Here is a 25,465-nt window from a genome sequence, read left to right on the forward strand (position 1 = left end):
CCTCTCCCACCTCCTCAGTGACCTGGATGTCTGTGTTCTGGAAGGTGTTCTCCCGTTGTTTTCTGGGGCCTAGTACCTCGTAGTCTCGATTGTGTGTTCTGTGTGGTTGGTGTGCCTTTAGGGTCCATTTGTGGCCCTTTGGTGCTGTTGGCTGCTGGTCCGGCCCTTTTTTTCTTTTTTGACTTGTGATTTTGGCTGTTGGTAAGCCCGTGTAGGCCTGAGATTAGGCCTTCTGTGTCTTCTTTATTGGCAAGCCGTCTGCAGTTTTCTCTGGCCCCTCTTTGGGGTTTGTCCTGGGTGCGTCGTTCCATGGTGTTGCCTGTTGCTGGCTGCACATTCCCGTGCAGGCCTGTTTGTTCTATTCCACCGTTGTGGCCCTTCATGTATTCCCTTGTGCCCCTGCCTCTGGTTCTGCTGGGGCTTTGCGCATCTGGGCCTTTCTTTCCGTCTGCGCTTGGCGGCGGAGCCGTTCCTGCCTTGTCCGCTGCTTGCGCTCAGGGTGTTCAGTTTTTTCTGTCACTGTGTCTGTGTTTCTTACGGTGGGTCCTGCCTCCGGTTTTTCCTCTTCTCCCTAGGGTTGGAGGTGGTCCTTGTGTTCTTTGGGGCTTTCGGGCGCTGTCTGCCCCTGCGGGGTGTTGGGCAGTTCTCCCTTGGTTGGGCTTAGGTTATCCTGGCCTTTCCCTTCTTGTCCCTGTGACATGTCCCCTGCTGGGGCCCTGTATCTTTCCTGGTGGGGAGGCTCTCTCGCAGGCCCTCCTCCCTTCTGGGTATGGCTAGGGTATCTATTCTACGTTAAGGAATCTGTGGCTAGTAGTCTCTATCAGATGTAAATGTAAATGTATGTGTCTTGTAAAGCGCACTGCTGCCCTGAGGCGTCGTGGCACTGTAGACCGCTGGGGAACCCGTCCTGGCTATCCCTGTGAGATGGTCCCTCCTGGGTATCTCCAATGTGAAACCAGGCATCCCCGGCGAATGTGGGGGGCCGTTGTGGAGATGAGGCAAGCTAATGCCCAGAGTTGCCGAGTGTGTTCCTGGTTAGAGTAGGTACCGAGGCGAGAATTATCGAGTCCGTTTTGACCCTGGTCCACAACCCTGCCGCGTCGGGAATTGAACCCTGGTCCCTGGCCGATTCTCTGCTTGCGGATCTGCCGCCTCTAACCAGTGAGCCACACCTCTCCACAAGTTACTTACCTTCGGTAACGAGGTATCTGGTAGAGACGATTCTAGCCGCAGATTCCTTCACGACCCGCCCTTCCTCCCCCCTTCTCCGAGGACCCAACACTTGGGTTTCTGCAGTCGCCTTCCTCTGGGTGGTTGGTTTTCTGTGGGTGTCCTCTTAGTTTTCTTCCAGTCAGGCAGCCCTCCAGCTGGTTTCTCTCCAGCGTGAGGGCCTAGTTTTGCTCTTTCCCTCTGTTAAAGTTTCTGATCCCCATCCGGTCTTCTTCGTTGGGGGTTCTTTACCTGTCCTTTGACCTTCCTACCTCCTTTCAGGAGGTATGGCCACCCTTGGCAGTGTAGTCTAGGGATGGATTGTTGTTGCGCCTCTGTTCCGGGCTTGTGGCCCTTCCCTTTGTGGTTGTGGTTGCAGACCCTCTCCCTTTGTCACGGCGCTTTCACATGCTTGTGCCTCCAGTATGGCTCTCGCCTTGGCTTGCAAAGTGGTTCCACGGAGTGCTGCTTTGCGCTTTTCTTGCTATGGCTTCGCTGCTCTGGTCTTCTCGTGCTTTACTGCCACCTGGTGCTTTCCCCTTGCTTTGCACAGTTGTTCCTCAGAGTGGTGCTCTGCTCCTTTCCTGCTCTTTCCTGCTGTTGCGCCTTCTGGTGCCTTGGTGCCACCTGGTGATGTTTCTCATCTTTTGTTCTCTCTATTTTGTTTCTCTGGTTTTTTCGTACACTGTTCCCATGCTCTCCTCAGTTTTGTTGTGATGGCTCTGTGTTGTGGCACGGAAAACGTTCTCCGAAGCAACCTGACGTCAGCGCGCCGGGGTGGGGCTTATGTGACCTCGTTGACATCACGCCCGCTGAAGACGTCTGGGCGGAATCGCGTGGTGCCACCCCCCGGTGCACAGAGATGCTGGGCAAGAAAGTTTTCCGGGTCCAGTCTCACGCCTGGGGATAATTCTACGTTATGGAATCTGCGGCTACAATCGTCTCTACCAGATACGTCGTTACCGAAGGTAAGTAACTTGTACATCGCAAGTAAGTGGTGTATGCACCACCTTACACAGGCTGCAATAGCAGGCCTGTAGTTCCATTTTGCATGGCCTCTCATGGGTGGCATAATACATGCTTCAGCCCATGGGAGTCCTCTGGGGTACCTATGCCTTGGATACATGTGTACCGTATACTAGGGACTGACAAGGATACCCCAGTATCCAATCTGGAGTGTACTTCAGTGCAAGGCATAACAGTTTAAGGAGAAAGCAGCTAGACTGGGGTCCTGATTAGCGGGATCCCAGTAAGACTAGTCAAAAACAGTATTGCATTTACCAAAAAGTGGGGGTAACCATAAGAAGCAATTCTACATTCCTACACCTAGAATACCCCATAGTTTTCAAGTTGTCAAAGGTAAAAGCAGTAGAGGGGTCGTGAAGGTGATATCCTCGACCTAAGCCCGTTGACTCCTCTAATACCTCATAAAGTACCATCAGATGCATTTCCCATACTTCTTGGAATGCCCTTGAAATCCTGCGACGGTCATGAGATCATAGATTAGCTCACGACCTCCTGGTGAGGCCCTTGATAAGATGCCTCAATGTTATTGAGGGACCATCAACGTCCTGGGAGGGCCCCTCATGTCATGTAGATTTTTGCATCATGGTGAGATAAATATTATGCATGGTGCTGACTTGAGGCTTCTGCAGACATGCGTTTGGCGTGGCTACAGTCCAAAATACCTGTAAGCGGTCAGTTTTCATTTAGTCCATTTTAACAGACCGAGCATAGTTCAAGGTTTTAAACATTGGTGTCTCTTCTCTCCTTGGTGGAGGTTGCATAATGATGCTTTTCTCCCAGTTGTATTGTGGTTCCATTCAGCTGTTGCCCTAGAAAAGAGCCTGTTATATCTTCAGGTATCACATGTGCTGAGCCTTGAATTGATAGGAAGATGACCAATGTAACCAGGTCACTACTTTGGCAGACGAAAAAAGATTGATGTGCTAGAGTAATTAATCATCTAACTGTACTTTTTTCAGAGACACCACTCAATAAGCAGGATGACTATTTCAAATGGATGCCACCGCATGGCTTTCTCTATGCCCCCGTCCCTCCCTATGTGTGGTTTTTGAGATTTTTTAGGTTTCATTTTTACCGTAGCTTTCTAAGGTTTAGAGACCAAGGTAGTTTGCCTTAAAGTCTTTCAAAAATTATATTTACTGTGGAAGTGCAGCCATATATTTTTAGACATTCATTTGCCTTCATGTCGGAGTCTGGAGCTTAACTGGTTTGTTGTTTTTGCATAGCATTGAAGAGTCACTTTTGTTGTCTTCAGACATATGATAGTCTAAAAGCGGCAATATATCAGCAGAAATGGCAAAAAGTTCCTTCTCTAACAGATTTTAATCTGTGAGGGTCTTGTTTTATGAGGTGTAATCCATCCAAGATGAATGGACCACCTTGATTTCTTTAAATGTCTGATTTAAGCTTCCTTGGTTCTTCAGCGTCAGGGCGTGCAGTTAAAAACCGTGGGATAATACTAAATATTCTATGGCATCAGACTGTCTTCCACCTTAAAGGTATTCATTGCGCCTTTCAACTTATGACTGTTTAATTTTGCTTTATAATCTTTATTCATATATTTGTGACAGATCTCGAACTGTTAAAGGCTTTGGTAAACACGTTGAGATAAAAGGAGTCTGACAGTCATTTTTTTTTTTTCAAATTATGTTTATCCTTTTTATGTTTCAAAGAACCTTAATAAAGTTGGTGCTTTCTAATGTATTTTTATGTTCCATAAAGGGTCTATTGCTAGTCTTCTCGGGTACCTCCAACAGCAAAGGTATGGCTATATGTGTGATACAGGCAAGGGCCTCATTGCATGTAGCAAGTTACTAAAGAAGTTTCCTTTGCAAGCTCTTTAATGGCATATTTTGGGTGGTGTGACCTGTCCAGTTTGGTATGTCATATTTTTTAGGTTGAGCCTGAGCCAGCGCAGCTCTGGCGATCTGTTGTAGCTAATACGGAGGAGAAGCCCAGCCCATATTTTTCATTTTCTTGTCTTTGTCCTTCATAAATGCTGTCTTATGATTCTTAAATAGGCTTGTTAGTCCCTCCTTAGTACGGCCATATCGTCATTTGCATCCTTCCATGGCTACTGCCCCTTTATTATGTTGTTACACAGTACGTGATCGTTTTCTTTTTTGATCCGGGACAATGGTGGCTGTTTGTTTGCAATGCCATAGGTCTCGCATTTAAATACAAGACCTATTGCATTGCAAATATTTTTGTGAACTCGGAGAGAGTCTCTGCTAGGGAATGATCCGTCCAGCGCTTTGGAGCGCCGGTGCAATGTGAGTCCTCCTTGGAATCTGTATATTCTCCCTAGCGTGACGTTCATGCTTGTATGCAGGCATGTAAAATGTGTCCCATGCAGAAGAAGGCACTTCAGCCCTAGAAACGAGGTGGCACAGGTGCACGTATGCCGGTCAGTGCTTCGTCGAACGCCAGGGCTGTCCGGACCTTGGCTGTTCAGAGTGTCACATGTCGTGGCATGTCGGGCCTCTGTAAGGCTTGCATGTCTAGTATGTCAGTGACAGTGAATCAGCTGCCAGGCCTGTATATGTCAGGAATGGAGGTGTGTGAAGATCTCGTAGGGCCGGGACAGCCAGTCACATGTCGCATCATGTTGAAGTCTCTGTAAGGCGTGCATGTCCGGATAAGTCAGGCGCTTTCAGGGAAGTGCCTCTTATACAAAACCAGGGTTCAGAGAGTGTCCGCTACCAGACCAAAAACATGTCCGGAATGGAAGGATGTGAAGAGCCGGTAGGGTTGGGAGAGAGTCAGTCGCATATCAGGCCTCTGTAAGGCTTGCATGTTCCGAGAAGTCAGTCAAATGTCGGGGACAGTGATCTGTCAGGCCAGTTAAATGTCAGGAAGAGGGGAGTGGAGATCTGGTATGGGTGTGAGAGAGTCAGTCTGTGACAGGTCAGCATGGCTGGGGCAGATTCCTTAACATGTCCTGCCTCCTGTTTGATAACATCTGGAGGGACTGGGAGACAGTGACAAGTTAAGTTGTGGGTCTGTGACAGGTCCGTATAGCTGGGGTGAATCAGTCACTTGACCTGCCTCCTGTCTGACCGCATCTGTGAGGTCGAGGGGCGCCCGTGATGTGCACAGTAAGGGTGAGGGAACTTTAATCACTAATGGAAAATCAATGTCTGCTGCCCCTGTGATCTTAGAGACTGTAATATGGACTTTAGCAATATGTCCTCCCTTGCCTTACGGAAGAGTCGGGCCTGTATGCAGGACTCTTCCCCAGCTCTACTGACCTTTCACAGTATCTCCTCCCTCTGTACAAGACGCCGTGGAGGGTTGCTGTAGAGAGGAAGGCTTCGTGGCGCATTTTCATATTCCACTGCAGAAGATAGACAAGTCTATTACAGCAATGGTAAATTATATTTTATTTATTTCCTTTTTTGGTATAGCGCCTGTGGTCGCCTTCTGGCATCCTCGTAGTTCTATGGAGCTGGGCACAGTGGAGGCTGAAGGCCACGTGCCTGGTTGGAGAGGCCGAGAGGTTCCTCTGTTGACTCAAGAGATTGCTGGTATGTGCTGGGATCCAGGCAGGGTCACTGGCAGAGGGCAAGGGTCACTGTTAAACCACAGGGCAGGTAGTCTGTAAAGGATGTCCGAAACTGGGGACCCATCAGGATGTGCCTTTGTGAATTCCACAGGAGCTGAAGATGTGCCCAATGCCCCTCCACCAGTACTCATGCCCACAGATTATATCTCTAGTCACTGAGCAACAGCAGGGGAGAAGGGGTAAGTGGAAAAAGAGAGACAGCCTTGCAGAGATTATTTTCTATACTTCGATCTGTCAACTTCTGCACTTCCTTTGGGTGGTTTAGCTGTCCCTTTGTAAGATAAAAATTACACATAGACTCAAATTTTACAGTTCTACAATTCTCTTTCTAAAATTATTTATCATATCTGCTAAACATTTCTTTTTACCCAAGGTTTCAAACTATTTTATCTTTTCAGTGACGAGAATACTTCTCCATACTCCTGTCAAGGTTAATTACTTAGAATAATTGTCAAGTCTTTTAGTTTACTTGAGCTCGTTATATTATTTTTGGATTTTAAAAATATTATTTAAACAAAAGTGCGTCTTGTAAAACGCCGAACCCAGTCTTATCAGGAAAAAAGCAGAGTGAAAGCTAGAATTCGGACTCTACGCTGTGCGCTACATACGCGCAGTGAAGAGTAGTTTTGAATTAGGAACAAAAAACTGTCCGGCTGCGCTGTGGGGAGACTCAACCGGCGCCTCTAACAATTCAGTTGAAGTGCATCGTTTCACTCTCTCGCGTGTGCGATAGCTCTTCAGTCTTTCTCACGCGTAGAACACTAGACCGCTGACCTTCATTCTTAGTTTTGAAGTTTTAAGCTTCCTGAAAACTGCATTGCAAGTGTGCGGAGCATGTTCAAGTATTGTCTCAAGGCCATTCTAGTTGCTGAAGGAAATCTTTTCCAACGAGGATATTGCTTTGCTTTTTGGTATGAAACTTCTTTTCTAGTATTACTAATCGTGGAATGTGTACTAGCTACTGTGTTCCTGACCGTACCTCCCTCCAAAAGGTGCCCTCCATGTTTTGGTTTCTTTGGAAAGGTTTTATGAAAATGTTCTATCAATCTAGGAGCATGGACATCTGATGACTGCTCCTAAGACCTCTCAATTGTACTAGCTGAGAGGCAGTTGGGAGAGATTTAAGTGGGATAAAATGACTCCTCTTAGAAATGGAATCGACAAAGACTAAAATAGTATTGTATCTCTGACTGGTAGGAAGATCCACAATTAGATCCATTGACACTGTGTGCCAGGGATGTGGCGCATTCGGCAGAGGCTGAAGAAATCCCTGGGGTGGCTTGTCTGCTAGATTTTCCTTTGATGCATTATTCACAAGTTGAATCATACTGACTTATGTGAGCGACCATGCCTGGCCACCAGAAATGCCTCTTGACCAAATCTATGGTGTTTTTTATTCCTTTATGTCCTGCCATTGGATCATCGTGATCACTTTTTAATGCTAGCTCTTGAAGATTTTCAGTAGGTAGGAATAGGGCATCCTTATAATATGGAAGATCATTCTTGATTCTTCTTTCTGAGTCCACTTTTGCCCATTCTTCAATATCTTTTAAGGATAGGATCTTTTGAATTTTCTTGGTGAAATCAGCAAATTGAGTGACGCAAATAATTTTCTCAGATGGAATGATGGGTTCTGGCTGTGGAATCTTGACTTCTTCTGTTAAGTTCATTTGTGATAAGGCATCTGCCTTACCATTAGTGACTCCTGGCTTGTACGTAAATACAAAATTGAAATCTGAAAAATACAAATACAACCTTAATTGACGAGGAGTAAATGTTCTGGCAGACTTCAAAAACTGAAGATTACGATGATCAGTAAAGACAGTCACCACATGTTTAGCTCCTAGTAGATAATGTCACCAATCACAAAAGGCTTCCTTGACTTCTAACAGTTCCTTGTCAGCAATGGAGTAATTTATTTGTGGTGCTGATAACCTCCTAGACCGAAGGCCACTGGATGCAATTGGCTGGTCTGTTTATTTCATTGTGATAATACTCCACCAGTAGCTAAGTCTGAAGTGTCAGTTTCTACATAGAAAGCCTCTTCTGGATCTGGGTGCATCAAAATGGGGGCTTAGGTGAATGCCTCCTTTTAAAATTTGAAAGCCTGTTCAGCTTTGTCAGTCCATAGAAATGTTACTTCCTTCAACAACTGAGTGATGGGGCTGACCTTAGCCGAAAAATTGGGTATGAAGCGTCTATAGAAATTGGCTAATCCAATGGATTTCTTTAATACTCTGGGGGGTTGCCACTCTCTTATTACTTCCACCTTTGACGGATCAATTGCAACTCCATCTGCAGTTAGGATAAATCCCAAAAAATCCACTCGATCCGCATGAAAGGAGCACTTCAAGTTTTACAAAAAGGTGATTTTCAAGTAGCCTTTGTAAGATGGCTCTGACATGTTTCTTGTGATCTTCCACATTCTCATAGAAAATCAAAATGTCGTCTATGTAGACAACTGCCACTCTGTCAAGATACTCTCGCAGAATGTCATTCACCAAATGCTAAAAAGCTGCAGGGGCATTATACAACCCGTACCGCATCACTTGATATTCGTAGAGGCCATATTTAGTTCGGGAATTTTCTGCGACTCCTACTAAATGGTATGCCCCATGGAGATCCAACTTGGTGTAAACCTTTGCTCCTTTAACTTGATCCTACAATTCTGAAATCAAAGGCAGAGGATACCGATTTTTGACAGTTACCTGGTTCAAGGCTGTAATCAATGCAGGTACATAAACTTCTATCTTTCTGAGGAATGAAAAATAATGGAGAAGATACTGGGGATTGGGAAGGTTTAATGAAACCATTACTACTTCTGAGTAAGTCCTGAGGTACTGATTTTCTGCCCCAGTTACAGCATAAATGTGGCTACAAGGAAGAATAGCTCCTGGTACCAACTCGATCTTGCAATCATATTCACGAGAAGGCAATTTTTTCGCATTTCTCTTATCAGAAACTTGAGCCAAATCTTGATATTCTTATGAAACTTCTTTTAATTCCATAACGCAAATCATACTTGAAAGCTGAGCTAATTCTGAAGCTTGTGATCCCTCTTGCTTGAATCTCATGCTATGAAAAGTATGTTCTTTGCAATGCTCAGAAGTCATCTCAACCGTTCGTTTCTCCCAATCTATTTTTGGATTATGCTCTGTCAAACATGGTAATCCCAGTATTAATTGGAATTGAGGGGCATCAATTAGGTTGAACCCTAAAGATTCTAGATGCCCTTTCAGTCCCAATAGTTCTATAGTCTCTGTCTCTTCTGTAATTTGTCATGAGGTTAAATTGGTGCCATCCACTGCCCTGACCACTTCGAAATTCTTCTTTTTGATCAAACAAATTCCCATTTCTTTTGCATATTTTAAATAGCAAAAGTTGCCTGTGGCTCCCGAATCAATTATGACAGAAACTTCCTTAATTTCTGTATGCCCAAATCTTGCTGTGAATGAAACAATTAAATGAGGAGCAGCAGACTGAAGAGTGTTTGCTACCTGTTGAAAATCTGGGAGTTGACTTTGTATCTGTTCCCACCAGAGCAACTCCTTCTACTGGTGGGATCTGTCTTTTACAAACTGATTCGACTTTGGCTTCTTTGGGCAGTCCTTCACAAAATGCCCTGAATTGCCACAATACATATACAAATTTTTGTACTTCCTTTCCTCTCTCTCTGCTTTGGAAAGGGGAGCTTATATAGATCCAATTTTCATAGGCTTATCACTAACATTGGATACGGACTTACTGTTCTCTGTCTTAATTCCATCAAAACGTGGGGTAAATGGTTGGAATTCTCTCTTCTTTTCAGAGCTTTTTTTGAATTGGCGATGTTCAATTTGTAAGACCAAATCTATTAATTCAGAGATTTCTTGTGGGCGTTTAGGAATTTGGGCTAAAGTGTCTTTGAGCTCATACTTGAGCCCTCGATAGAAAATTGCTGCTAGTTTACTTTCTGGCGAATCAGTTTTCACAATTTCTTTATTAAATTGTGCTATGTAAGCAATAAGATTGTGATTCCCTTGTTTCAAATCCAATAGTCAGTTGCCTGATTAGCTGATCTTCTATCACGAATTCTCAAATTCTGTTTTAAATATTTCAAAAGTCCTATAAGGTTGAATCATTGCGAGATATTAGAGGCATTGACCATGAGGCAGCATCCCCACTCAAATAACACAGTATAAACGCCACCTCAGACTGATCCTCAGCGAATATAACTGGCCTACATAAAAATTGTAATGAACACTGGGTTAAAAACACTTGAGCCTTATGTGTGTCCCCCCCCCCCCCCCCCCCCCCCCCTAAATCTTTCTGGGTTGGCCAAAGGAATGATAGGCAAAACAGAATTAATTACTTGGGTTGTGACTTCTGCATTCGAGTGAGTGGCTGACATTTTATAAGTTTCTGAACCACCTGAGATAGAGGATCTTCCTACCATTAACTCCTCCATCCTTTGTCTAATTACATGAGGCTCTTTCTGGGTTCTTTTTATTTAATCTTTTAAATTCTTATTCTCTTCAACTGCACTGATTAAATTACTCTGCAAACTTTCTAAAATTCCATTGAATGCCTTTAAATCTAAATCTTCCGCCATTTTCAGCTCTGGTGGAATGTTCTCTTTTCTGGCACTTCAATATGTCTGGATATGCCTTTGTGAATTCCACAGGAGCTGAAGATGTGCCCAAAGCCCCTCCACCAGTACTCACCCACAGAATATATCTGTAGTCACTGAGCAACAGCAGGAGGGGGTGGGGGGGGGGCAAGGGTAGTGGATAAAGAGAGAGACCGCCTGGCAGAGATAATTTTCTATAATTCAATCTTTGTCACCTTCTGCTCTTCCTTTGGGTGGTTTTGCTGTACCTGTGTAAGGCACAAATTATACATACTCAAATTTTACAGTTTTACAATTCTCTTTCTAAAACATATTTATCATATCTCAAACATTTCTTTTTACCCAAGGTTTGCAAGGCATAAGCTACTCTCTGTATAATCTGTTAATACAAAGGTGTTGATAATCAGATAGATGATAGTCAATTCTTGGCAAGTCTTTGTAAAATATTTCAAAAGGTTGCAAGGATTAATTCTTCCAACATGCACAAGCGCCGTAGCTGTTCTACTAGGATTATCCCTTTCTTGGATTTAATACCAGCTGTACAAATATCTTGCCGAGCAAAAAATAGTCTTTCTCTTACCAGGAAAGCTGAGTACTCAGTGAAAGGTTTTTCCTTATTCTAGATGCTATTGAGAAATAACTTGTCTTCCTCAGCAAACTTCAAACAGTTGTATCTCTTCAGTGACGAGAATACTTCTCCAGACTCCTGTCAAAGTTAATTATTAAGATTAATTATCAAGTCTTTTAGTTTACTTGAGCTCAAGTTATGATTTTTGGATTTCAAAAATATTAAACACCAGCGTTTCTTGTAAAACATGGAACTCTGTCTTATCAGGTAAAAAGCAATGCGAAAGCTAGAATTCAGACTCTACGATGCGCGCTACACATACGCGGTGAAAAGACACAGTAGGGTCTCGTATTAGGGACAAAAAACTCAAACAGAAATGCTGTGTTGTGAAGAGGCACAACCAGCGCCTCTAACAATTCAGTTGAAGTGCACCGTTCCACTCTCACGCAGCGCGATAGCTCTTCAGTCTTTCTCGCTCGTGGAACACTAGACCGCTGACATCCATTCTTCGTTTTGAAGTTTTAAGCTTCCTGAAAACTGCGAGCAAGTTAAAGTATTCTCTCAAGGCCATTCTTGTTGCTGGAGGAAATCTTTTCCAATAAGGATATTTCTTTGCTTTGTGGTATGAAACTTCTTTTGTAGTCTTACTAATCATGGAATGTGTACTAGCTATGGTGTTCCTGACAGTACCGGTGTCTGGTTACTTGGCGCTCCTCTTTTTCGAGCGCGCTATGTGCACGGTGCAGTGCACTTCCAGTGTGATCAGAGACAGCGTGTGTCTTTCTGTGTGTGCCCTGCCTGCCAGTGGGTGCAATTTCTGCAAGTGCCGTATTATTCCAGCATGGTGCAGTGCACTTCCAGTGTGCAGCTTTCTGCACATGTCCTGTAGTGTTTGCAGGATTGTTCATTACGACTGGTGCTGTGAGCTGGCATCCCTGATATGGTGCCGTTAATTCAGATTTCAGGGGAGCCCATCTTTCGTTTTTGCATCTCTTTCAGCCTTGTCAGGGGGTGGGATTGGAGGTCATGCTCCCGCTTCTGGCTTAGTGTGGTCTGTGTGCAAGGAAACAGTGCTTTGAAGCCTCGCGCACTGAGTGCCTTGCAATGAAAGAAGTAAGCGAAAGAAGGTTCTGTCAGGTAGAAGGTGGTTACTTTCTGAAGCAATGTATGCTAAATTTAATTGAGTATCTCTGGCGCCTGGACAAGAAAATAATGTATTCATATACAATGAACTGAAACATGACTCCGCTTACTAACTACTGTTTTTGTTTATCAGAATTAATTCATTCAAGGATATTCACAAATATAGTTGTTGGAGGCTGTCAACATACATATTTACATAAAGAAGTGATCATGTGACATAAGTGCTCAGTGCCTAAAAAGTGTACAGTATATACAAGGTTGTCAAGGTTTTTATATACATGTGAAGGGTAGGCCAGAATATCGTGTAACACCGATGGCTCTTTTCACTAATAATGTTCCTTTGCTATGTGTAGAGCCTTGGTGAATCTGGGCCTTGCGTGATCGTCTACGTTTCAACCCGTAATGTGCCCCATTGGGAAGTCACGTAGGGTCTTCATCAGGACATGAGGGGGGCGGGCGACAGCTTAAAAAATGGAAACGGGGCGTGTTACTTGTAGGGTTGCAAAAATGGCTGCAGAGATACTTAGGGCCATATGTAGGTGGCATATACTTTACCGATTCTTAAATACCGAATTTTACCGATTCGGTATTTAAGAATCGGTAAAGTGTATGTAGGTAATAATTCGGTAAATATTACCGAATCGGAGTAAGTCGGTAATTACCGAATCGGTATTTACCGATTCGGTAATGAGGCATACCTTCCCATTGATTGAATCAATGGGAAGGTATGCCTCATTACCGAATCGGTAAATACCGATTCGGTAATGGGGGGAGCACATTCAAGGGTGGCAGGGTGTCACATTGACACCCTGTTGCACCCCTGATTCGTCCATGTGTGCACATGTGGCGCACATACATGCCCTAGGGGCATGTATGTCTGCAACATTGCACACTTCACAGTGCACAAAAATGCATTTTCACACCCATTCGTCATTTACCACCAACTATTAGTTGGTGGTAAATAACGAATCCCCACACCCACCACACAGTCCCCCCTACATCTCATTTCTGTATTCGCTATTTACCGAATCGGTAATTTTACCGATTCGGTAATTTTACCGATTCGGTAAATTACCGAATACAGAAATTATCCCCCTACATAGCAATAGCCTAAATACCGGTCGGTAACGGTATATTTACCGAAAATCGGCCGTTACCGACCGGTATTGGGCTACCTACATGAGGCCCTTAATGAGTGGAAGGGCAGACTACTCACCCTAGAAAGCCGGACACAGTCCTGGCTGGAGTGGCGGACCTCTGGCGGTAGACTCAAAGTGGACCCAAGCGACTGTTTCTCTATGGAGATGTGATTAGAATTACAGCTCCTATATTATTCACAAGTTGGACCAGTCAATGTGCCGATTATAGCGTTGCCGGGCAATTGCATGAAGCGCTGTCCAAGTGGACGAACCAGCGCATAAAGTGAAAGCGCAAGAGTTGCAAAACCTTCATGGAGAAAGCGGCAAAACTGCTCTTCAATGTGAAAAGTGAGAGGTACAAAGTGCAGTGAACATAATGCACAATGTAGAGATCGTGAGGCGGCCTCAAGTTAAAAAGTAAACCTGGCCTGACTGAGCAACCGCAATAATGCGGCGTGTTGTGGCAACGTTATGACTATTAACACGCGCTCATCCAACTGGTTACCTATCATGGGTGGAAAGTATGCATAGGTCAGAAGCGCTGTGCAAAGGCTAAGAATCGTGGGTTGGCGGCGTGATACGTCAATTTTACAATACGGGATATGGCGTGGCAATTGTGGATGTCTCGATGGAGCACTGTGGTATTGCTGCGTGGTACCGCGATTTTAAAAATGCGGGATATGGCGTGGCATTTTTGGACGTCTCGATAGAGAACCGTGGTGTTGCGGTGTGATACGGCGAGTTTAAACAGGACATGGCGTGACAAGAACTAATCGTGATGTGGCGTGTTGGCTTCAAGCAGTGCTCCTGGATGAATATGTGTGAGGCACGGGATAGGATTAAAAGCGCGGTGCAATGGCTAAACTGCAGTCAAAGAACCGATGATCATTCGTGCTGCGGGGGACTCAGAACAGAAACCAGCACGGGGCGGGGGGAGGCTCACCTTGATCGTGTCGACTGCATCACTAGTATTGCGGAGACAGACAGGCATCAGTCCTGTACTGCTGCTGCAGGAAGTCAGTGAGTCTCCATGGAGATGGATGACTCTTAACGAGAGAGCGCGCTGACGTGGGGACAGCATGCACACTGCATGCGTGCTTGAGAGATTCGGTTGCCAGGCAAGTCTCTCCGTGTTTCCTAGTGTATCTCAGCTTCCCTTGAGCCGATCGTGTGTGTGTGGCAGGGGATACTTCTGCGACAATGAGTGAAACCCTTGTGCAGTTAGACATTGCAAATTGTGTTAACTGGGACATGAGGCTCCATTTAATCTAATTTTGATCCAAGTACGCAACTACATAGTTCAACATGGCATATGTACATTGATGTCCATCAACAATCGTAGGAGCAGGAAATTAAAACATACAAGAGTTAGACACTGTGAACAGGAAATCTGTGCTTGGCATAGCGTGCGTACCTGGTTGGAATGAGTCGCACAAACTTTGCGCTTCAAGATTTAGATTAAACATGATTAGGAGTTTCATAGAGTTGACTAGCTGTTCAACATGGCATACGTATACGGTAGTCAGTCAACCACATTAGGAGCATAGAAGTTCATGCACATTAGCGCATACGAGTATTGAAATATACAGGTAGTGCATGCAAAATAGCTCATGCAAGTGCTTAAAATATACAGGATGTGACTGATAAATGGTCAAATCAATCATGGGTCATGAAACTCTGAACAGGGAATGCGTGTTTAACCTAGCATGGATGCCTGATTAAGTTAAGCCATAAATAGATGCGATAAGTCATACAGGACCCAGAATGACTGTTTGGACACGTTGTGTACTGAAGTTTACAGTTCGTTATAGTAGGCCCATCTGTTTGGCAGTTTCCTCATGTTCATTCAGCCCAGCTGCTACTGAATTTAAGGTGTGAATCTATCGACATTCCTTTAGATTCACGGAAGCGGAAACTGATCCACCTCTGGTGTGGGGACAGATCTTCTCTACCACCCTCCATCTAATGCTTTCTGCTGGGCGATTGTGGGTCATGAAGTGTTCCACGAGGGGGGCTCCCTGTACCTTACATCTGACTCTACTCATGTGCTGGAGAATTCTTGTCTTCACCTTTTGCGTGGTCTGCCCTATGTAGGGTGAATTGCAGGGACAAAGAATAATGTAGACCACATTTATGCTGTTACAGTACGTGAACAGTGGCAGTTTGTATGTTTTGTTCTTATGCGTGAATGAGGGACCATCAATACTTGAAGGACAGGCTTTACATGAACCATATTTGTAGTGCCCAGTTATCGGTGGAAGCCCAAGCTGGCTCCGTAGGTCAGGTTGCTTCGGTGGCTCCAGGTAGGCCTTGACTACATTATCTTTGACATTTCTGCCCCTTTTGAAGGAAAATAGGGGGTTGACCGTGAGGTTCAGCTCACTGGCGACCAAGTTCCAATATTTTTTAATCTTTTTTTATGCCATTGCTTTTGGAGTTAAATATGGTCACGCAGACTATGTTCTCACTCCTAGTCTTTTTGTCTTTTGTTTGTAGTAGTTCGTCTCGGGGGCAATACCACGCCCGCTTCCTGACGCATTTAAGTAGTCCCGTAGGATAGCCACGTTCCCTTAGTCGTTTTGTCAGGATGTCTGTTTCCCTGAAGAAATCCTCTCTAAGTGTACAATTTCTCCTTAATCTGAGATATTACCCATAGGGCAAGTTGCCCCTCAGGTTGCGTGGGTGGTGTGACTCATATTTGAGGAGCGTGTTCCTTTCTGTGGGCTTCCGGTATAGATCACAATACAGAAGGCCTTCATCAGTGCTGGGCACACTGTGTGGCATAGAACTACAGTTCCCAGCAGGCCTCAATCTCTTGCGTGTTTAGAGAGACCACATTCATCCTTCTGGTTCATGGCGTCCTGTGTATGGCAGCCATGCTTCAGTGTGGCTACAGCGAAGACCGCGCTACACGGATGTGGGATTTCAGTTGTCAAGACTTGTGACTTCTTAAAGAATTGTTGGACCGACATACATACTGGTTTACAGAAAAGTATCTTGGAGTCATTTGCTGCTCCAAATCTACTTTTGAACTAGTCCTTGCATATTTCATTTAAATCTTAAAACTAGGTGACCGTGTTGCCGGATGAAGAAAGGATGACACGACTTTTGTTGGCAATATAGTACAGAGTTTATAAAATGCCAGCGGAAGGTCAATTAGCTCCGTGGAACTAGAATCTGATCTTGAACTTACGATCTTTAAAAAGGTAGTACTTTCTGCAAAAACATCTAATCTCACGTTTCTGGAATGCGACTGGACCTTTTATAAGTCGGTGAGCACTATTTTGTTTGACACTGATGGGGACAATGGCGGCTTCTTTTCTAATAGAGCACTGTGCCGCTCTAACTTGCATGCTGAGCGGGGCACCCCCTTTAGGGACGCCGTGCTCAGTTAAAACGTTTATATATTTTTAACTTGCATGCTGAGCGCGGCGCCCGCTTTAGGGACTCCGCGCTCAGTTTAAATTGTTTTTTTTTGTGCTCAGTTTACATTTTTTTAGTTTTTTTTAAACTAGATGTTGAACACGGCGCTCGCCTCAGGGAACCGCGCTTGGTTCATGGTTTATTATTAAGCGCACCGCCCGGTTCAGGGACACGTGCATTATTTTATTTCTTTAATTTGATGTTCTCTTTAATAGGGAACGCGGTGCCTGCTTCATGGACACCGCGGTCTGCAAAACAATAGGTATCGCTTTTGCAAAAGTTTGAACTATTGGTTTTGCAAATTACATTGCTTTTTAATATTATAAAAAGCATTGCCATTTACAGTGCCAATAGCTCAAAAACTCGCATTGCTAGACCTATTGTAATATAAATGCTTGTTTATTTTCTCATATACCTTGTGATGTTCCAGGCACAATAGGCAGATCTACTCCTGCCTCAGACTTCTGAAGGTCAATTAAGTTATTTATGTGAAATTAATTCATGGTATTATTTTAGGATTAAAAAAATTATTGTGTTTGTTTCTTCAGAAATGTAGAGGAAGATTGATAATGCAGCATATCACATATTTTGTCTTCTGATAGCATGTGAAGTTAAAAGCCTCCTATTTTAAAAGTATGATTGCCTCTTTACACATCATCTATTTGTACATATGTACCTGCTGTATAAGATATAATTGAGGATGTTTGTCAGGTTTTTTTTATAAATGCCTTTTGAACAATCTGATCTAACCTCGAGTTTTTATTATTTTCTCTGTTAACCACTCAGACGTTTGGAACATTGTTGCAAGATTGTTTAATTAAATAATTGCAGACCAATGCATAAAATATATTATAGAATGTTTCATGTAGAATTGTATGTTTTGAGTTTCTCGGTCCTCTTATGTTTCTGAGACCGAAGTCATGACTATTGAAGCAAATGATTAATTTCTTATTAGTCATTTTTCATTTCATCCCACTTGTAAGTTTAGTCTTTCAACACCCAATTCATTTTAAAGGATCTTGCTAGCTTAGTTTCCAAACATTGGGATTCTTTAAATAACCTATCTTGTTCATTCTCTATGGAAGTCTAAGCTTTCTAGTGTGTCCTGCAGAATTAGTTACTTAGCTGTTGCCTCATGATGATGATTCTGTTTACTAAAGCTGAAAATATATTCCAACCGAAACGTTACTGAAAAATTAGATGGCATCGGGAAAAAAAAGTATTTACAAACGTTTTTGTTTTAATTAAACAGTTATACATGCTGCAACAATCCTAGATTGACAAACTGACTCGACGTCTTTAAGGCTATCAAACATTTCAGTGTCCCATCTTGCCCTGTAGGTGGCAGTTAAATCAGGTCTGTTTTCTGGTGAGCATATTGGTCGGCTGGGCTCTGCCTTTCTTCCTTGAAAACAGTTGCAAATCTTCACTAAAACTATAATAAATTCCTTTTGACTACCATAGTCATTTTCTGACGGAAAATATTTGTTTTCTTTACAATGCTACTTCTTTCTACTAGGTGTCTGGCCTGTGGAAGAAAAAGTGCTATAATAGATCCTCAAGATCAGTGTATACTTTGACTTCCAGGTATCCACCTCATTGGCAAATCCAACAACTAAAGGACTTTTTACAAGCGCACTTTGAGGGACAGGGAGGATTAGTTTTTATAAGAAGAAAAAGCAGCGCAAGTGTCTGAGAGGTTTGAAGAGCAAGGAGATGGTTATCCCTCTACCAGTACACATCTTGCCATCTCTGAGGGTCCACCCCAGATGGAGTGCCATAAGGAGATAGCATCACTGAAAACAAAGCTGCTCCTGGTTGATGTACAGGACTTCAATGTTGAGACAAGATACTGCCCCGACTTGTTAACCTTTGAAGGCTGGGACAGCATTGAAACAATGTCCGAGGTCTAGAAATTTGACATCCAGGGTCACTGCATCTTCTTTTTCCTTTAAGAAGTGTGCTGCTGAATGGCTCAGGAAGATAAAGGCAAGAAGGTTATCACCATACTCAAACCTTGAGCACTCTAAGGCCTCTTCACATTGCAGGCCCTCAGCTCTGCAACCCAAGCCTTATCTCCAGCCTCCAACACCTCCTCTTTCTGCAGCACTTTATCCTACAGCTCTTCCTCCTCTACTCATGTCGCAAATACTCATTCATCGAGTGGCTCAACCTTCTGCAAGACCAACTTAGTCACCACGGAGATCTAAGATACCTTCACATTTTACAGATTTCGTTACAGATGAAGGGCTCAATTGAGGTCCCAACATCTCACTGCTCCAGACAGGGGAGGAGCCACCTATCTCGTGATACTTCGAAGACTCTTCCAGGACAACAATGTGCAATCATCCGGACCCAACACTAGGCGGCGATCTATTATTATTATTATTATTATGTGTTCTTATATAGCGCTCAACTTACCCTTGGGCATCTTGGCGCTTGCATTGGGAACCCGTCCTGGTTTTTCCCTGTGAGATAACCCGTACTGGGCATCCCCAAGGTGAAAGCCAGGCATCCCGCCGCAGGGGGGCCGTTGTGGAGATTAAGCAAGCTTGTTGCCCAGAGCTGCATAGTGTGAACTCGTGCTTAGAGTGGGCACCGAAGCGAGAATAATCGAGTCCGTGGACAATTGGGCTCCGGACCCTGCCGCGTCGGGAATTGAACCCTGGTCCCGGGTCTGACCTCTGCTTCAGGGTATGCCTCCTCTAACCAGTGAGCTACACTTCTCCACTGATGCACAGATATGAATGTCAGCAGCCCTACATGCCAAGAACAGATGCATACTGGTAAGTAGCATATTCGTTCCTCTACATGGAGACATCAGTCTAGGTTATGCTTACCTTCTTCACTATCTTAAACATCTTCTAGGGTGGGAAGATATTCCCAAATCTCCTCCTGCTGAATATCCAAGATTGACATCAACACTTTCCAGGAGGTTCTCATCAAGGGGGCAATTAAGTTAACTATTCCTCTGCCAGTACAGACAGCATCCACTTCAGTGATAGTTGAAACACTTTACCAGAAGTCATCCACCAGTGCTCTTCTTACACTGGTTTCAGCTTTGATGTTATTATTGACACCAGTCTCAACTTGAGCAGCTCCTTCCAGGCTGCAGAAGAATTATAGTCCACCTAAACAGCACTTACTGTTTTTGCGAATGGGCCATTCTCTTGGTTCCTCCTGCATGCCTATCACAAGTTTTATATAATTTTCCTTACTTTTATTGAGTTAAAAGGATACAATATTTGTGGGCAGCACAACTGCTGTATATTATTTTAAACTATTTAAAGTTTTAGATGATTTGCTTTTCCTCAGCTCGTTTTTAAAAGAGCAAACATACAAAAAAATCATAGGGTTTTTGATATTTAGCTTTGTTGGAAACATTTTCTCTCAACTCTTAAGTTTTCCAAGATCTTTTGATTGGGCGGGACAATTCAGTGTTTAGGATTTTAAAGAAGATGCCCTTGACTGAAAATTTGAATTGCACACAAGTCACATTTTCTTTCGTCCCTCCTATGTGCACAGGTTAGGTGCATAGCGGAGTGACTCCTCCAGCTTTCCAAAGATATTGTAGCCTAAAGCAGCAGTTGCTGCGCTATAGTACTTCTAGTTTTGGTTCTTCAGTTTTCTCCTGCACAATGATTAGCCAACGTAGAACAGTGGCTGAGGTATTTATCTGGTGACAAAACCTGGCCATTCAGAGCAGCTGCACCTTTGGCTGGTGTATCTCCGGCCTTTGAATGGATTACCACTGTAGATAGTCTGATCTGAGAACAAATTGTAAAACAGCTGTGACTTTAACTGCACATTGTCTGGCAGATAATGCCATTTAGTACCTTGGTAATGTGTACAATGGTACCAGTTCATTGGGGGAAACGTTCTAATTACAGCTAGTCACACTTATGTCCATATTGGACTAAAACCTCTCTCCATGATATGTGTAAAGGGCAGACTGTTGGTCTTGGACTTCCTTCTGGATGGAATCAGTATACTGATGTTTCTTCAAGCTGTGATGTCGGTGGTCCCTTTATGCTGCTAAACAGTAGCCGGTGTTTAAACAAGTACTAACATCATCTTCAAGGGTTTGGATTTTCACAAATGCTTGCGTTCACATGTTTAGATGGCAAGAAATATACAGGCTTCATACCCGGGTTCAAACTGAAGCATTCCAAAACCAGTGTGATATTAATCACACCAAAAAAGCCCCACTGTGTGTGGTTTACATATCTCCATCAGATTTCTGATGGGATCCCAAGACACTGTCACGCAGGCCTGATTTTCTTCACAACCTCCATTACTCATTTCTCTACCACAGCCTTCAGCATTTTTGCCTGGCCGATTGGTAGTTTTAATAGGGAAAATGTACATTCACAATTTCATCATGGACTTTGAAGTTGAAAAGGTTCTGCACCTTCTCGCTGGACAAGACCATTAATCCTACAATATGCCAGGAGGAAACTGCATTGTTGTACCTTTCCTAATTTCATTTCATGTTTGTTACATCTGATGTGTTTCAGAGGCTTTTGATAAATGACCTCTCAAATGTACGCTAGTGTCTTTGAGGAGATTTCTTTAAAGACATCATAAGGTTTTTTGTTGGACCTTATCCAGTGTGGCAACATACTACCTCAAAAACGATCAGTGCTCTCCTTTTGAGCTGTACGTAAGTCATTCTCATCCTTCTTTGAAAGCAGTTTACCTAGTGACTATTGGTTAATGTCATAGAATGAGTGAGATTCATTCATTATATTCTCATGAACCATATATCGGTTTTCTAAAGAAAAAGGCGATTTAGGGGACACATGCATCCTTTTTTTTCACAGGTGGTGTCAGCTTTTCATGTCCGTTATTCCATATCTACCCACATCTTCTAAATCTATATCTCAGCTGATAGATCACTTGATATTATGTTTCTTGTTCTGTTACTTGTATTAAACAAACTTAGAACCTATAAACAGCTGTTTGTTCATTGGGGACCCTCTAGTACTGGTTTAGCAGCATTTTTAGTCCATTTGAAAGCTGCACCAGTTCTCTAGCAGTTGACCTTTCATAGTTTCACTTGCTTGAACCATCCCATTCGTCGAGCTGGGAGTAACACTGCACTATTACAATAGCAACCTAAATGTTAAACGTTGCCCAGAGGCTAAAAACAATGTCACTAATAGCGTACTGGCCTTATTTCAAAAGAACCAGTCTTTGGCCAAACACATTGAAGCAGACTGAAAACTATACCCTGAAATGAATCCCTTTAAGCTCTATTTAAATTACCTCAGGTGCGTCTTTTTCAATTCTGATATTATTTTCATCGTAGCTTAGAAATAAGCAGACTTTCCATGAGATTTGCTTTAGACTGACTTTCTAATATGCCAGTCTACAAAAAATGCATTTTCTAGCCATTGGGCACTAGTGGAAAAGAGACTTTTCTCTGACCCACAAAAGTTGCAGAACATGGTCTTTAAAAAAACCTTGACGATAGGGAGGTAAGACTTCTGCTACAAAAATCACAGGGTGCTACTGCCCCAGATAAAGAACTTAATTTTTCTCCAGCATTGACTAAAAGGTGCCTTAAAGGCCAGAAGTTCAAGGAAAGAAACATCTCTGTAATGGTTTCTGAGTGGGGAAAATCCACCTGCTTCTAAATAATTAGTTATCGAAAAAGAAAAATCATAAAAAATGGAAAAACTCAAGATGCTGAACTGTTTGAAATTCCATTTGCATTGAACCAAATATTTTAGAAAATCTGACCCACTCTCAGTTGCTTGCAGAAATCTACATAAAGGACATACCGTCTCTAAACTGGCAATAGCTTGTTGGATTGCAGCAGCTACAACTTAGTCATCCAAAGAAGAAATACTGCGCAAAAGTACAGTTAATGTGCACTCCTCTAGAAATGTTGCTCAGTCGACTGCCCTGTTCTTTGGAGTTTATGAACATATGCATTGCAGGAACATGGAAGAACATGCATAGATTGACCCAGCACTCTATTTGGAAGTGACAGTACCGAGAGATGCTGCAGTGAGACGGGTGATACTGTTGCATCTATTTTATTAAGGTGAGCCTTTTCTTGATTACCCACTGTCTACTGTTAAGCTTGAATTGTTTCACTGTAGCAGCTATTCTTTACACATCTGAATCTATGTAAGATCCAATACTGAAGAAGGAAAAAAGTAACCTGGAATGGTGGTTCACCAATATTCGCTTGTTTCACAGGTAGCACACCCTCCTTACATCTAGAGGCTCACCTAAATGTACAATTCTTCAATCTTCTATGTATGTTTGTGTTATTTCAATAGTCCGAACCTAGCAAAAACGCACTGGGTTACCATACAAGGTCAAAGACAAAGTCAACAAATGATGGGAGAGGTGGCTGGTTTGCAGATTGTTAATTCATTGTGATATAGTGTTCTTTAACAAGTTGGGCCTTTAGCTGTGTCCGAAATTGTAGCAGCGTTGGGATGGTCCTGATAAATGAGGGCATTTTATTCCAGATACGTAATTAATAAATGGAAATGCCCTGCTGCCTTATTTCTTTCTTATTCTTAGTCTGCAGTCTGATGTCCTGGCTTCAGGGTATTGGGAACCACCAGAGATGGTGAGCTTCTCAGCTAGATAACTGGGGGTGCTGGGAGGATACAGAGCACAACCTTACCACCATCCATATATAAGAATGAGTCCTTGAACAGCAGTTCTAAAGTTGCTTTTTGGAAGAAACCAGTTCAGTGAGACTCCGCTGAGATCGCGGAACCACTCCCAGAGCCCCAGTCCTCTTCGTCCCACTCGAGGTCTTCGTCCCACTCGAGGTCTTCGTCCCACTCGAGGTCTTCGTCCCACTCGAGGTCTTCGTCCCACTCGAGGTCTTCGTCCCACTCGAGGTCTTCGTCCCACTCGAGGTCTTCGTCCCACTCGAGGTCTTCGTCCCACTCGAGGTCTTCGTCCCACTCGAGGTCTTCGTCCCACTCGAGGTCTTCGTCCCACTCGAGGTCTTCGTCCCACTCGAGGTCTTCGGGACACTCGAGGTCTTCGGGACACTCGAGGTCTTCGGGACACTCGAGGTCTTCGGGACACTCGAGGTCTTCGGGACACTCGAGGTCTTCGGGACACTCGGGGAAGAAGCACAAGAAGTGCAAGCGAACTTCATCTTCACCTCAACAGTCTGTCGACAAACGAGATAAGGAGCACCGGCGCTCCAGGCACAGTTCTGCGGAGCCATGGTAGACTTTGCGCCTCCCTTCCTTCCCAGGAGCAGAAGCAATTGATGCTCAAATTAAGGAATTTTATGAGGCCAACCCCTCTTGTGCGCCCTATGGGCCCCACGGGGTCGATAGGGGCCCCATCTGGTTCTTCAGCTCCGGCGGGGCCTCAGGGATCCGATCTGGGACGATGACGGTTGTACCATCGCAACCTCCCGGCATCGGACCTGAAGTCTGTGCCTTTGATGCCACCAGTGCCAACCGGCGGTGCCAGCCCTATCTTTATCCCAGACGACACGGAGTCGGAACGGCTTCTCTCGATGCTGATTGAACACAGGGGTTCCATGTTGTTGCTTGAACACTTTTAGAATGTGTTCGGCTCTGGGCAGGAATGGGACGTGTCTATGGACTGTTTGGAACACCAGGATGACTCTGTGGAGCAGTTGGACTGGTATGAGGTACTTGGGGAAGCCAGTGGACTGGACACTTCTCCAGATACTGGCTTTATCTTTCCACCAACTATGGTTACAGAGGAAGGGGCATCTTATGCCATGGTGGTTAAAAGGGCAGGCGAGGTCCTCGGACTAGAGCTTCCTTCCGTGCAGGTCAGGACTAATCTCTTGACCGAAGTGCTTTAGCCTGGGCTTCCACCTCCAAATCCCTTTTGCCCTTTAATGAAGCAGTAACGGATGTAATTCTAGGCATGTGGTCCAAGCCTAGCATAGGGGCTTCTGTGATTAGGACAATTGCACGACACCCTCGCTCAGCTCCGGGTGACCCAAGTTCCTCCGGCAATACCCTACCCCCGAAAGTTTGATGGTGCAGGCTTCTGCATGCCAAGGCGTGTTCCCTTCCGGATGCGGAATCCAAGAGGCTGCATTCACTTGGTAAGATGATGTTATCTTCCTCCAGCCTGGCATTGCAGTCGGTGAGTACTGCATGCTTATTGGGACTTTTCTCCCACATCCCATTTTGGATATGGTTGCGCAAGTGCTGCCACAAGTCCCAGAGGAGGCCCTGGCTGTTCTCTCTCAGGCAGTTAGACTGGAGAGATGCAGCAAAATTCTCCATAAGGTGCGGCCTTGATATGCGAGATTCACTGGGCAGATTGAATTCCACGACTGTGGCCATGAGTCGCCACCCCTGGCTTGGAACAACTGACTTCTTGGGCGATGTCCAGGCTAATTTGATGGACATGCCATTTGATGGACATGCCATTTGATGGAACCCGTATTTTTGGGGAGAAGGCAGATTCGGCTTTAGGGAGGGTAGATCCTTGGGCCTCTCATGTACTCCTCGTGGCCAGTCTACATTTCATGGCAATGGAAGGGGTTTCCAGCCGCGTCAGCCCTATCCCAGCCACCGTCCTGCACAGGCTACCCAAGCCGTGCAGGGACATGTACGTGGTTCATTCCGACCTAGGAATGGAAGCCAGAAGTCATCGGCCACTCTGCAGCTGCAGCCTCTAAACACTCTTAGTTGGACTCTGCAAGACCACGGAGAATCCATCATCCTCTCACCCACTGTAGGTCCATAACATCGGACAAGTGGATCTTATAGATCATTCAGGGGGGCTATACTCTGGCTTTTCTT

At 44.2% G+C, this 25,465-nt stretch overlaps 1 protein-coding gene across 4 annotated transcripts in view; it reads left to right on the forward strand.

The window, feature by feature from the left end:
* ZNF292 (zinc finger protein 292) overlaps positions 1–25,465 on the forward strand; it is a 474,880-nt gene that overhangs the window by 437,863 nt on the left and 11,552 nt on the right. Inside the window, exon 1 of one of the 4 annotated variants that reach the window (XM_085611084.1) lies at positions 22,448–22,734. The exons of the other annotated variants lie outside the window; for them this stretch is intronic. The gene's annotated coding sequence lies outside the window, so the exon portion shown is untranslated. Of the gene's footprint in view, positions 1–22,447; positions 22,735–25,465 lie in introns of those variants that run through there. 4 annotated transcript variants of the gene reach the window in all.

This window comes from Triturus cristatus, chromosome 6 (genome assembly GCF_964204655.1).
Source record: "Triturus cristatus chromosome 6, aTriCri1.1, whole genome shotgun sequence".
NCBI classification, from domain to species: domain Eukaryota; kingdom Metazoa; phylum Chordata; class Amphibia; order Caudata; family Salamandridae; genus Triturus; species Triturus cristatus.